The sequence below is a fragment of the Pelodiscus sinensis genome, chromosome 2 (genome assembly GCF_049634645.1).
Source record: "Pelodiscus sinensis isolate JC-2024 chromosome 2, ASM4963464v1, whole genome shotgun sequence".
Taxonomy (NCBI): domain Eukaryota; kingdom Metazoa; phylum Chordata; order Testudines; family Trionychidae; genus Pelodiscus; species Pelodiscus sinensis.
Window position 1 is genome coordinate 41548713 of NC_134712.1, and position 13676 is coordinate 41562388.

The following is a 13676-nucleotide window of genomic DNA, read 5'->3' on the forward strand; positions in this document are numbered from 1 at the left end:
TTGTCAGTTTACTACATTTAAATTATGTCTGAATTCCAACTATATATCTAATATACTAGGGTATATTTAGACTGCATTGCTCTTTCGGGATACCAGAAGTATCCCAAAATAGTAATGCTGCGTCTTTAAAAGCACCCACTATTTCCCAAAATAGTGGGTGCACTATTCCGGCCTTCCTGTAACCCTCATTAAGGGATTTGTCAGAATAAAGCCTTATATTGAAATTTGGCACTAAATTTCAAAATAAGCTCTTTTGATTTAGATTCAGAATAAGCTAAGCAATTTGCGTAGTGCAAATTGCGTAGCTTATTCTGAAAGAAGATTGCTGTCTAGACGTACCCTAACTGACCATTGTTATTGTTTTAAGTTGCATGGGAGAATCTGTCTCTCTGACAGGATTTGTGGGATCTAAGGTTTTGTGGCTGGGAGCGAGATAAAAATTCAAGAAACAATGAAGAAATAGGTCGGAATGGGTATTGTGGGGTGGAATAACAGTCACACACAAGATTCTGCTTCAAAACTACAATTATACCAATTTTAGTATTAAATGCTAAAATACTAATCAGATCCATCTTTCACTGAATTGTTTATAAAACTATTACTATTTAAAATATAAGTTTGTATTCAGAGTAACTGAAATTTCTTTTCCATACATTTCTAATGCCACATCTGTAATGTTTAATTTTATCTGAATAGAAACTCGAAGAACTACCATAGATACTTGAATATAAGACAATATTTAAAGATTTAGAAACAGCAAATATTACTAATCTTGTATAAACAAGATGATGTCCACAAAAGGTGACACAGCAAGATATAATTACATATATTTTAATTTTTATAATATAAAATGCTAGCATTTTTATCATTTGTGTAGTCATACAATCACTACATCAGAATCATTAAACAACACTAAATCCTCTTTTATTGGAATCATTTTCCTTTTTATAATCATCGACCTTGTAGACTGCATCTTCCTTGAGACTGATACTATAATTTTCTGGTATCGGCTAAAGGGTGATCTTTAAATTCTCTCTGAAGAAATGGCTTGACCTTGTGTATAATTCGTGGACACCCAAAAATTGCACTGAATGCCTCTTAAATTTGCAATCTAATAGACAAGTATATATGGTAGAAGAATTTGGTTGTTTGATAATATGAATCAAGGTATTGCATCAGAATAAAGATCTTCAGTAGTAAGGCAAAGATGCCAAAAAGTGAACATGTAAGCGGTAGAGATGAAGAAATGAAAGACTGCATCAGAAAGAAAAATAAATGGAAAATGTGCTTAGACTCTATACTCAATTAAACCAGAGTCAATTTAATTGGGATGGACACTGTATTGGGATAGCTCGAAGAGAAATTGTAGATAGATATCTAGTGAACAGAGTGGGTGCTTCAAAAGTCAAAATAAAAATAAAATTATGATAGCTTATTGCAATTATTTCTGTTTTATGGGGACAGAATTAATAAATGGGAAAGAATTAGCAAAAAAACCCTTCTTAGATGGGATTTATTCCTTATGATTAGGTGATATTTAAGCAGGTGCTAAATAGGGCCTTGATCCTGAAAACACTTACACATGTGCTCAACTCCACTACCATGAGGAGTACCATTGGGTAATAAAATTAGGCACATGTGTTACTGTTTGTAGGAACAAAGGCAATGTTAAAATTTAACTTATAACTTCTTTAAGAAAAGTTATAAAGTAAACGTGAAAAAGAAATGAAATAAATGTTTTATTTTTTCTTATGTTTTTAATTTTATGTTAAGTCTTTACTTATCTCCTATACATTTGAGAGAGTGTGTCTATCTTTGGGTATGTTTACACTGCAACACTATTTCAAAATAACTAGCGCTATTCTGAAATAACTAAGTCCATGTCTACACAGCAGGCGGTTATTTTGAAATAGTGTAAAAATACTGTCAAGCTGGAGGACATCTTACACTGGCTCCAGTAACCCTCATTGTATGAGAAGTAAGGGAAGTCGAAGGAAGAGTGCTCTATTTCAAAATAAGTTCTGTGTAGATGCTCCCTATATTGAAATAAGCTATTTTAAAATAAGATACACAATTGACATAGCTCATTTGCGTCGTTTATTTTGAGTGACTCCCTGAAGTGTAGATGCACCCTTTGTTTAAAAACTCCTCTTAAATGCCAAGACCTAGGATCACCAAATTTGGTATTCCACTTCCTTTTACCATAACTGCTGGAAAGGGATAACAAGTGGAGTTCCGCAAGGGTCTGTTTTGGGACCCGTACTGTTCAATATCTTCATCAATGATATAGATATTGGGATAGAGAGTACGCTTATTAAGTTTGCAGATGATACCAAACTGGGTGGGGTTGCAACTTCTTTGGAGGATAGGGACATAATTCAAAATGACCTTAGTAAGTTAGAGAAATGGTCAGAGGTAAACAGGATGAAGTTTAATAAAGAGAAATGCAAAGTGCTCCACTTAGGAAGGAACAATCAGTTCCATACATACAAGATGGGAAACGACTGTCTAGGAAGGAGCATGGCGGAAAGGGATCTAGGGGTCATAGTGGACCACAAGTTGAATATGAGTCAACAGTGTGATGCTGCAAAAAAAAAAGCAAATATGATTCTAGGTTGTATCAACAGGTGTGTTGTAAGCAAAACTCGTGAAGTCATTCTGCTCCTCTACTCTGCACTAGTTAGGCCTCAGCTGGAGTACTGTGTCCAGTTCTGGGCGCCACATTTCAAGAAAGATGTGGAGAAATTGGAAAGGGTACAGAGAAGAGCGACAAGAATGATTAAAGGTCTAGAGAACATGACCTATGAAGCCAGGCTTCATGAACTGGGCTTGTTTAGTTTGGAAAAAAGAAGATTATGGGGGGACATGATAGCGGTTTTCAAATATCTAAAAGGGGGAAGGAGAAAATTTGTTCCTCTTGGTTACTGAGGACAGGACAGGAGTAATGGGCTTAAAGTGCAGCAAGGGAGGTTTAGATTGGACATTAGGAAAAAATTCCTAACTGTCAGGGTGGTCAAATATTGCAATAAATTGCCTAGGGAGGTGGAATCTCCCTCTGTGGAGATATTTAAGAACAGGTTAGATAGACATCTGTCAGGGATGGTGTAGACGGAGCTTGGTCCTGCCTTGAGGGCAGGGGGCTGGACTCGATGACCTCTCGAGGTCCCTTCCAGTCCTATGATTCTATGATAACTTAAAGCAACATAAGGGTTTGGTTGTGCCAGGAAAATGGGTTGTGCCTGGAAATGGAACTGCTTCTCGTAAAATCCATCAGAAAAAGAGACAGAATCACCAAATCAAGTAAAGTGATCAAACCTGACATAAGTGAACGAATGCTGAAAGAGGACTCTGGGAGGGCTCAGGGATAGCAGAAGCTCAGGACGGCTGCGCGGAGTGCTATATCCCTGCCCGCCACCCCAGCATAAAGCTGCCACAGCAGCTCCATTCTGGGCTGGTGAGGGGCTGTGCCAGTTCTGTGCTGGGGCTGTGTGAGGGGGTGCCTCACCTCCCTGGCCATGGCAGCTCTGTGCTGGGGATGGGGAATGAGGTGCCTGTCTTCACACTTAACCTCATCTGCTCTATGCTGGGACGCCTCTCCCCCAGCCATAGCACTCACTTAACCTATCCTGGATCTGCCCCAGTTGGGGGCATGAACCCCTCCTCTGGCTGTGCCTGCTGGAACTGCAGCAGACATGGAGAGGTGCTTCTCACCTGGCCCTAAGCTACTGTGGTGAGAGAGGGCTGGGGTAGAACTCCCTCCCTGGGGCAGCCTGCATACTGAACTCCTCATCCCCAGCTCCACCACAGAGTAATGATTCAAATGAAGAATGTCCATTTTCATTTTAATTGGGATGATAGGCTGTCCACTGGTATGTCCCAATTAAGAGGATTCTGTTGATCTAATTTAGTTCAGTAACAGATAATTTGAACATGTTAACAAATATGATGAATTACTTATTTCCCTTTCCTCAGATTATTTTAGGAAAATGTGGAACCCAGACTCCATTCAAACAAGTAATCAAAATCTGTCTAAATAACTGTGGGTGAAACTCATGCCTGAACAAGAACTTCTGTACTGCCTGCACTTCCTTTGTCCTGATGTGAATTTCACCTTGCATAATAAGCAGAGCCATATGTATATCTTTTAAACTAGATTTTATTTATCATAGATTATTTTGTTAATGTGTACACAAATTCACAAATTAAATACAAAATATAACCAATTTTATATTAATAGTTTATGTACAAATGTATTAACTCTAATATCATATGCCTTTTGATGGCTGCTGCTATTTTAACAACCCTGAATTTAAGAGTAATGCACTTAATACACACATATCATGAGTAAAATCTGCAACACTTCTTAAGGAAATGTTAAAATGTTCAACATCCATGTTCTCAACAAGTAAATAACACATTATATAGCTACATTATGACCAGATTATATCTATTAGTTACTGCTGTGCTCCATGTAAATCTCTGGATTCCCCTGGGAAATGAGAAAATCATTTCAGACTTCAATAACTAACAATCAGTTATTGCTCTGGGCAATAATAAAGCTGAATGCAATTACCTAAAGTGAAGTTAGCAGTGTAACAAATGAAATACAGATTTCTTTCTCCCTTAAAATAAATGTAGCATCTCCTCATCACATGCTGCTGCATAGCATAACAGGGTCTTCTAAACAGTGTATTATCTGAACAGCCTATTTGAGATTTGAAATATATGTGATTAAAACTTACAAAAGTTACTTTTTATGACATCACTTGCATGATTAGTGTTGAAAAAGACTAAGGACTATAAAACTGTAAAAGTGAAACACTCATTCCAGGGAAATAGATTTTTAAAAGGCACATTCTGCTCCCAGTAGTACCCATCACTTGTTAGTAGAGGCAATCTGCACAAAAAGGGATAACAGAATATTTCTGTTCATAAAAGGCCTTTTGATAAGTTAATTCACAAATCAGTCTACAATTGTGTAGACAGAATGTTTAGATTGCTGTTTTCAGATTTTTATACCAATTTCTTCTATCTTCATTAAAGTACAATTTTTAGGAGCAAAAATTATTAGTACTTAAGTACAGTTTCTTCTATAAAATAGCTGCCTGTTAAAATAACTGCCCTAATTCTTCAAACACTTATGAGCATATTTAATTTTAGAACTATTTGCTGTTGTAAAATTAACCACATGCAAAAGTGTTTGCAGGAACATGACTTTAGAGTGTGACTCTAGTATCAGAGATTTTTCTTGTTAGAATGAAAAGAATTCTTCAACAAAAATTCATGACTCAGAATAATGCTTTTACATAGATTACTTTATGCTTTGTTACTGAGTATCAAGTATTCATTTTCTATCTTGAATTTGTTTCTAATTAATAAGTAAGTTGCATGCATATCCTCTTTGTCATAACAGAATTCAATTAACTTGAAATAGATTTCCCAGCTGAAAGTTAATTCTAAGTCCTAATGTTTTGTGAAACCAATTTTTATATATAAATACAGTCTGAGTTCGAGTAGCAAATGCTTCACAAACAATAGACTTTTTTGCATGGTTACTGTGGCTTTATGTTAGATGCTTTAAACAAAATTTTCCTTAGTGTATTATTCTACAACATTCTATACTTCTATTCATAACATAATTGACATTTTTTTCTGTCTTGGGAGCTAATAAAATCAACCTTGCCTCACCTGTAGCATGTATCCCCTGGTTTGTAGTTGTAGGGTTGTTCACCTATGTTAGGTTGCTCATTACTCTTTTAGCCATGGTCTACACTGGGGAATTATTTTGAAATAACTTTCCTTATTTCAAAATAACAAGTGGAACGACCACACTACAAAGCCCATTATTTCGAAATAAGGTGCTGGTCTTGTTTAAATAGTAACTCCTTCTTTCCACAAGGAGTAACACCTTTTTTGAAATATTTATTTTGAAATAGCAGTAGTGTGAATGCTCCACTGCTGCTATTTCAAAATAACTATTTCCCAGAGTCATTCAAAGTAATTACTCCCCAGTGCTTCCTGTGGCTCTAAGTCGAGGTAGCACATCCACATTAAGAGAGCCTGCCTTGGACTAATTTCGAGGATTGCCTGTAGTGTGGACACACTATTTCAAAATAGTTATTTTGGGAGTTTTTATTTTGAAATAAGTTATTTCAAAATAATTTCCTAGGGTAAACATGCCCGTTGAGCCCTTCAAGTACGGAACATTTTTTTGTTCTGTGTTTGCATGGTACACAGTGAGGCTTCCAGAGGCGAGTGCAATACAAATACTAATCTTATTTTTAAAAGAGCATTAGGACATTTATGGACAAAGTCTGATGGCCTTCATTTCAATGGAAGTTGTACTTGAATAAAGATGAAATCTTCTCAGTTTGGCCTTTATTGAATTACAGGACTTTGCAATAGCCAAGAATGAGAAGATGTGTCAGAGTCTGTGCTTACTAGGGCTGTCAAGCAAATAAAAAGTTAATTATGATTAAGCATGCGATTAAAATACCACAATTAATTGTGTGATTAATTTTACTATTAAACAATAATATACTTCCATTTATTTAAATGTTTTGGATGTTGTCTACCTTATCAAATATTTTTATTTGAGTTACAACAGAGAATACAAAGTGTGCAGTGCAGTATTTTTTATTACAAATATTTGCATTGTTAAAATCCAAAACAAAACAAAAGAGTATTATTCTATTCCTCCATTACAAGTGCTGTAGTGCAATCTCTTTATCATGAAAGTTGAACTTACAAATGTAGAATTATGTACAAAAAATAAACTGCATTCAAAAATAAAACAATTTAATGCCATTTATTTTTGTACTTAATTGTACATTTGTAAATAGAATTTGTAAAATAAAACAATGTAAAACTTTAGAGCCTATGAGTCTGCTCAACCCTATTTCTTGTCCACTCAGACAAACAGAAATGCAGGAAATAATGCTGCCCGCTTCTTTTTTACAATGTAATCTGAAAATGAAAACAGGTGTTTGCGTTGCACAACTGTAGCCAGCATCGCAAAATATTTATGTGCCAAAGATTAGTATGTCCCTTCATGCTTCAACCACCATTTGTGAGGATATGTGTCTATTCTGCTATTTGCTTGATAATGATCCAAAGCAATGTGGACCAACACATTTCATCATCGGAGTTCAATGCCACAGGCAGAAGGCTGATTTTCTTTTTTGGTGATTTAGGTCCTGTAGTTTCCACATCAGAGTGTTGCTCTTTTAAGGCTCTGAGATCATGTTCCATATCATATCCCTTAGATTTTGGAAAGGACCTCAGAGTCCTTGGATCAAGTACTGTAGTTATCTTTAGAAATCTCACATTGGTACCTTCTTTGTGTTGTGCCAAATCTTTATTGAAAGTGTTCTGAAAATAAATAACATGTGCCGATCAAGATAGTTAAGACCAAAGTGACTGTGAAGAGCTTCAAAAGAATCCCACAAAACTAGGTGACTGGGCAACAAAATGACAAATAATTTTTAATGTTGATAAATGCAAAGTAATACACACTGGAAAACATAATCCCAAGTATACATGCAAAATTACGGGGATTAAATTACCTATTACCACTCAAGAGAGAGATCTTCTAGTCATTATGGATAATTCTCTAAACATTCACTCAATGTGCAGCAGCTGTCAAAAAACAATATCAAAACTTTTTTTAAAGGATATCGGAAGCAGCAAGCCTGCTATACAACCAGTGGGGCCACTGGATGATTGAAATGCTAAAGGAGCTCTCAAGGATGATAAAGTCATTGTGGAGAAACTAAATGAATTATTTGCATCCGTCTTCACAGCTGAGGATGTTAGGAAGATTCCCATTCTTTTTAGGCAATAAATCTGAGAATTTGTCCAAGTTTGAGGTTTCATTAGAGGAGGTTTTGGAACAAACAGATAAAATTGCTTTTTGAGTTTTGACTAGCTGTTCTTCAAATTCCTTTTTGGTCTTCCCAATTATATTTTTACACTTCATTTTAAAGAGTTTATGCTCCTTTCTGTTTTCTTCACTAGAATTTCACTTCCACTTTTAAAACAATGCCTTTTTATCTCTCACTGCTTCTGTTTACTTTGTAGTTAATTGTGTGAGTTAATTGTGATTAATCAACACTCCAGTACCTACTAACCTTGTGAATAGCCCTTCAGGATAATATCAGATATTCAGAGCAGTTTGACATAGATATCTTTGACGTATTATTCAAATATTTAATGCATGCAGCCAGTGGGGCTGACAGCCGCCATATGCCCGGGGGCAAGGTGTGGTGGGGGCTAGCTCTGCACCCCTGAAAGGATGGGGCGAGGGCAATCAGAGCGTGGTATCCCCCCCAGCCTTCAGAGCAACGTGGAGCATGGCAATTCAAAGGGGCACAGTTGTGCCACCATCACTACTGTGGTAGCAGCAGTGGCGGAGCTCTGAGTCCCTTTGGGTATGTCTACACTATAAAGTTAATTCGAACTAACGAACGTTAGTTCGAATTAACTTTGATAGGTGCTACACTAGCGCTCCGCTAGTTCGAATTTAGGTAAACCTCATTCCACGAGGACTAAGCCTAGTTTGAACTTACTAGTTCGAATTAAGGGGTGTGTAGCCCCTTAATTCGGACTAGTGGGAGGCTAGCCCTCCCCAGCTTTCCCTGATGGCCACTCTGGGCACCACCAGGGAAACTCGTCTGCCCCCTTCCCGGCCCCGGACCCCTTAAAGGGGCACGGGCTGGCTACGATGCCCGTGCCAGGTGCAAGTCTGCCAGCACCCAGCCAGCAGACCTTGCACCTGGCACGGCTCGAGCCCGATGCCCCCCAGCCCTCCCCCTCTTCCCGGGACCAGGCTGGTGGCTCCCGGGAGCTTCCCCAGGATCACAAGAGGCGGGCACCCGCCTGGTCCAGTGCAGACATCGTGAACCTCGTCCACGACCTCCGCACTAGGCACAGGAAAGCGGCCGTCTAGGGCAGGAGAGCTGCCAGCCTGGCCACCCAGGAGCAGGTCTGCATGAAAATCAAGGTGGTCCACTGAGACCCCCGACCCTGAGCCCTGAGCTTAGAATGGCCATACTGGGTCAGACCAAAGGTCCATCTAGCCCAGTAGCCTGTCTGCCGACAGCGGCCAACCCTAGGGACCCTGGAGGGGATGGACCAAGGACAGTGACCAAGCCATTTGTCTCGTGCCATCCCTCTTCAGCCTTCCACAAACTTCGGGCAGGGACACCACTCCTACCCCCTAGCTAATACCACTCCATGGACCCAACCTCCATGAATTGATCTCACTTCTCTTTAAACTCTGTTCTAGTTCTAGCCTTCACAGCCTCCTGCAGCAAGGAGTTCCATGGGTTGACTATTTGCTTTGTGAAGAAGAACTTAGCTGCCCCTGTTTCAAGGCCCTGGACCACATCCTGGGGGGCGGGATAGTGTGTACTGCTGAGGTGGTCGTCAAGCGTGGAGCAGAGGGCTCTGACTAGGGCATGGAGAAAGAGGAGGAGGAGAGCCAGGCACCTCAGCAGACCAGACGGATTGTACTGAGCAGCCAGGACCCTCGAGCCACCCCATTGGATGTGTCCCCAGTGTCATCCGAGGCCAAGGAGGCAACAACAGGTGAGTGCCATCACTGTCTCTTTACGCGGGGGTGTCAGCCGACGGTCAGGGCAGTGTGTGTGTGTATGTTTCCGAGAAAAGGTTTAACGTCCGTGCCTTTACTGCTAGGACCGGGGTCCCATCGCAGAGGGTGGCCAGCAGGCCAACAGACGCCCCATTATATAGGAAGAGCTTATTACATCTTAGATTTCAGCTGCTAGAATTTCATAATTCCTTCGCAGCGGGCAGCCTTGAGGAAAGACTGAAAGATGCCCCAGTGGGTCCTGTCACCTGGGAGTGACACAGATCCAAACGCCCAAGCTCTTCCTATAACTGTCCCTTTAGACCGGCTGAAGTTCTTTTAAATTGTGCTTGGTTCTGTTACAGCAACTGAAGGAGGCAGGTTAAAGCTTAAACAGTTACAGGTTTATTGAGGAAGCTTATAAATCATATGGTTGCAATGGCTATTGTTCTATTTCTTAACTATTAGCAAAATATAGGTCTTAAAATGGTTACAAAGAAGATAAAGATAGAAAAATAGAAATAATGGTACCAAGTAACAGCTTACTCTTGCTATGTGTACACTTAAGACAGAGGACCACATCCAGGTACCATTTTTACCCCCTTCTGTGCCTCTCGACTCCAGCATGTCAGGCCAGGGCCGGTCCCTCAATTCCTAGGAAAGACGAAAATACGAGGTGGGCGTCCCCATAGAACCTCGGGAGGTCAAACACCTAACCCGACCAGCAGGTAGAGGGTAGAATGACACTCAAAGTGAGTGTGTGCTGGGCCCATCTTATATAATCATGGGGTCACGTATTTCTCTTTCTTATCTGTCATGCCAATTGATGCTGGTCTGTCTGCTGTGAGACCAGTTCTTACAAGGGAGTTGTGAACTTAATTTACACTTGTAAGAGAGAATTGAGGTGATTAAATTTTGAAGTACAGGACATTGTTTTCTCAGTGGGAAATTCCTCTTCCTGGGACTGTGTGTTCGAATCAACATAGGTGCCAGCCGCAGCCTCGAGGCCAGCTTATTGACTTAGCTGCTCTCTATCCACATATCTGTGTTTCAGCTTCTCAGGATCAGATGAGCCAGCATAGACTATGCTGATATTATTGCTCCTTCTCTGTCCTGTATGCTTCAGGAAGGCAAATAAGATGGATGATATGGAGGCAGGCTGTCTGGCCACAGGGGGTGGGGGTGGGAGACAGAAACCAGGGATTGCGGGCATTAGCCTTCCTGTCCACGGATCACACAGCAACCTGTGCATGTGCGAGCATGTGCCATGCCACCCCTGGGCATGTGGCCCCAGCTGACTGCTACACAGGAGCCTTACCCTGTTAGCCACATGCGTGTGTGAAGAGGCATGACATTCTTCTGGCTCCGGGGTGGGACATAGCAGGACGTCCTTCCTCCACAAGGCCACTCTACACAGAGGCAGGGGACATCTCCCTCCCACCCACACTATATATACCACAGGGGCATGGGTGCGGTCCCGGGGCAGCTCCTACTCCTGGGGATAGTAGGACATTCCGAACATGGCCTCCGTGCAAGCACATCGGCTTTGATGGTGCAGGGCACGGTCATCCTCGCCTGGCAAAGGGGAGCTGGGCTTCACTCAGTGGGTATGTCTAGACTGCATCCCTCTGTCGGCAGAGGGATGCAGATTAGGCAGGTCGACATTGCAAATGAGGCAGGGATTTAAATATCCCGTGCCTAATTTGCATAAAAATGGCCACAGTGTTTTGCCGACTCAGCACTTTGTCTGCAAAAGCGGAAGTCTAGAGGGGGATCTGTGGAGAAAGAAAGCCTTTTTCGACAGATCCTATAAGCCTCCTTGCAGGAGGCATAAGGGAGCTGTTGAAAAAGGCTTTCTTTCTCGACAGATCCCCCTCTAGATTGCCACTTTTTGCTGACAAAGTGCTGAGTCGGCAAAACGCTGTGGCCATTTTTATGCAAATTAGGCACGGGATATTTAAATCCCTGCCTCATTTGCAATGTCGACCTGCCTAATCTGCATCCCTCTGCCGACAGAGGGATGCAGTCTAGACATACCCACTGTGTCCCCAGGAAGAACTAACCACTTCTCTTGTTTCTCCACAGCTGTACTAGCTGCGCATGTAGGGCATACCACCCCGCCCAGGACATGCTCCTGCACCCGAGGGCTCCGCAGGTCCACCCAACAGTGCAGGGGTACCAACAGCAGCACCTGGGGGTACTGTGAACCCTGCACTGCACCCTCCAGAACTGGGTGCAAGAAGACCTGCAGCTCTGGCAGGAGCAGCTTGCCCAGGGCCGTGCCATCTGCCAAAACCTGCAGGCCCTGGTGCAGAGTATGCTGCCTTCTGCTGTTCCAGTGCCTGCTGCCTCCCCAGCTACCACTCCCCCTCCTGCTTCTCCCTCCACACTCTCCTCCTCATTCCCCCGGGGATGCAGAGGCCCTGCATCCACTATGCTGGGAGATAGTTGGCCTGGCGAGACCTCCACCACTGAGATTCCCCTCCCCCTTCTTCCCCTTGCTTCCCCCTTCCAGCTCCCTCCTCCCAGGTTTCCCCTTCCCCTCTCCCACCGCCTTTCCCCAGTTTCCCCAAAGTTTCCTCTCCCCTCCCCCATTTTATTAAATAAAGACTGTTAGTGTTTGTGAAAAAACATGCATTTTATTTGACATCAAGGTAGACAAGCAAGCAGGGAAACCTGAGAACCGGCTGTCTGGGGGTGGGGAGACCCTTTAAGCACAGACCTCAGTTAGCCTCAGGCAGCAGCCACAGAAGGTAAGTCCTGACCTGGTGCCCTGCCGGAACTGGCTCAGGCCAGCCTTAAATGCGATTCACAGTGCACTCAGTGTGGATGCGCTATTTTGAAATAGCAAAACACTATTTCAAAATGCATTTTTGTGTAGATGCGTTATTTCAAAATAAGCTATTTCAAAATAACACTATAGTGTAGACATACCCCTACTGAGTAGACTTGAGCCCAAAGACTCCTCATTGTCTTGCCCTGCCCAGTAGGTCAGAGCCCAGACTGAGATTACTCTCTGCCCTAGTTAGGAAGCTTAGGCCAGACACTAATTAACTTCTGTTTGTTGCCTGATACAGCAAATTAGTGGCCTTCTTTTGAACAGAGTCCTGCAAATCTGTTGATCTCTGCTTTGTATCCACTGACCTGGTGGTGGATTAATGCATAGACCCAGGGAGCCCAGGCCCACAGGCCCTGACCAATTTAGGGGCTCTGGGAGCACCAGAACTGCGGCCTTGTCCCATGCTCCTCCTCTTCCCCCTCTCCAGACTGGAAGGGAGCTTGAGGCAATGAGTGTGGTTGGGGGAAAGGATATCCCATCCACTTTGATCTTGACCCATCATTTACAAAAACTCTGGCACTCTTGGACAGCAACCTGTCTCCCTGGGCAGCTGCCATAGCTCTTATCCTTGCCCAGCACCAGCTTCTGGTCTGGGCAAGGAGCAGGGCATCAGGAGAAAGGAGAAGGGAGCTGGGCCTTATGGCAAGGTAGTTATGGGATACCCAAAAGTTCATTGTGTAACAGACTCAATAAATCTTAATCTGTCTCTGTGATGATCTGTTTGCAGAATGGATGCAAATTTTGTATCTGTGCAGGGCTCTGCCTCTGAGCCTGACATGAAGGGACAAATATAGGATAAATCAGATTGTGTAGGGGGATTGTGAAGAGAGATGTTGTCTGAGGGACGCTGTCCTTATTTGTTGCAGGAGATTGAAAGTGGGTATTGAATGAGGTAGTGGACTTCAGGAAGAGAAAGGACAAATTGGTGGTTAAGGCAGTTGAATGCCGCCTTGAAGAACAGGGATGTAAATGCGTTTAATTAATTAATTGTGTAACTGCTGAAACATTCAGCAATTACACACAGGGAGCGAGTGTGCAAGCAGCTTCCTGCGTATATTGGGAGCCTGTGTGCAACCGTCTACATGGTTACACTTTCACATCCCTTACCGGAGAATGTGATTCTCTCTCAGTTTCTGCCAGATTTCTTCTGTGATACTAGGCATGCTGATTAAAGCAAACTTTTCATAGGTTACTAATTGGCTGTGTCTAGATTGGCCAGTTTTTCCGGAAAATCAGCCGCTTTTCCGG